The 1,428-nt window shown below is 56.2% G+C and overlaps 1 long non-coding RNA gene across 2 annotated transcripts in view; it reads left to right on the top strand.

Moving 5' to 3' along the window:
- The first annotated feature begins 352 nt into the window (after positions 1 to 352).
- Positions 353 to 1,428, top strand: part of LOC119468639 — a 23,540-nt gene continuing 22,464 nt past the window's right edge. For both annotated transcript variants that reach the window (XR_005197371.1, XR_005197370.1), the window contains exons 1-2: positions 353 to 691; positions 959 to 1,129. This is a non-coding gene — a long non-coding RNA (uncharacterized LOC119468639). The remainder of the gene's footprint in view (positions 692 to 958; positions 1,130 to 1,428) is intronic.

Here is a 1,428-nt window from a genome sequence, read left to right as displayed (position 1 = left end):
TGAGTGGGCAGAAGCAGCTGGATACAGTCAGGAGCGCATCTGCTCTCCCAGGCTGTCTCCTGGTCCTTGTTTTGCCCCTCCCCCCACACCCCTTTCTCCTCTGCGGGCTTCTGATAGGAGGACTGCAGCAGAGCTGGGGGAAGGGTAGGGAATTAGAGTGGGGCTGGGTGGTGGGGGAGAAAGTCGTTCCAAATATTAGCTGGTCTTGTGAGGTGTCCTCTTGGCTGGAGCCTGACCGCCTAACTTATGTTTTTCCTCCAGCTGCCTCTTCCTTTCCCTCTGCTCCAGGCTGCAACTAAGGCAGGGGGGCGTGGTGGGAGGGAGGAAGGAGGAGCAGCAATGTTGGCTAGGGTCCCTTGTCTGATTCGGTGCTGGCTGGGGGCCAGGACTGCCTCCCTAAACAAACAGGCAGGGGCACAGACAGCCCGGGGTTCAGTTGTTGCACTTACTCCTCTTGCCACAGCAGGAACAAGAGGCGCCCGGAAAACCCTAGCTCTTCTCCGTCTCTTCCGTGAGCACACCCTGGCCCTGGGGCCGGAGAGCTTTCGATGCAGGCGCAGACACGAACTCCAGAACTCCGGAGGCAACAGCAAGGCTGGCCACACCACCCACCCCACTACCTCCGGCCCCGCCACTCAACCAGCCATCAGTCCCTTCACTGCCAGTGTTCGTCGACCATGCAAACAACCAAGTGAGTGAGCAGGGGCTGGCAGGGGTTGGGAGAGGTTCCTGGACTGGGAGTGCCAGCCTGTGCCCTCTTTTTTTGTCCTCAGGGACAAACATGGGAGGCCCAGACAAACTCTTCTCAGGGGGGTAGGAGACACTGAAATGTTGGTCTCTGTAGGTGTTTTGACTTTCCCCACACCCCAACCATTTGCTCTTCTGTGTTCCTCTTGCCCTCTCTCTCTCTCCCCCTCCTCCCAATCCCCACTCTGTTCTTACCCCTTTCTATTCCCAGGCAAAGAACTCATTAAGCCCAAAGCAATTTTAGAAAGACTCACAGAGGCTGCTAGTGCCAATGCTGCTGGTGCTGCTGCTGAGGAGTGCCCAGGGTTGGGCGCCAGGGGAGTTGGAGTCAATAACCATCACTGTCAGATCTGCCGACCCCCAAGCCAGTTTCTCCAGTCAGGTACCTCCTATTCCTTGTGGAGGCCTGGGGATCTCTAAGGCCCTCAGGCTTCGGTGTCACTCCCATTTTCACTCTACTCTCTATCCCCTGCACTTAGCCTTCTTTGATGGCTTTTCCTTTTAGTCCTTTCCCCATCCCACCCACCCCAGTCCCAAGTTTTCAAAGTGATGACAGAAGATGAAGAGACCCCTTTCCTATCCTGGCCATTTAGTCTGCAGTTGCCTCTCTGTAACTTCCCCTGCTGTATACCATGGCACAACTATTCTCTCAGAGCCACCAGACACCTCCAAAGAGTCCCT

Source organism: Cebus imitator, unplaced genomic scaffold (genome assembly GCF_001604975.1).
Source record: "Cebus imitator isolate Cc_AM_T3 unplaced genomic scaffold, Cebus_imitator-1.0 Scaffold463, whole genome shotgun sequence".
NCBI classification, from domain to species: Eukaryota; Metazoa; Chordata; class Mammalia; order Primates; family Cebidae; genus Cebus; species Cebus imitator.
The sequence above is the reverse complement of the archived record's forward strand: the minus strand, read 5'-3'. Positions and strand labels throughout refer to the sequence as shown.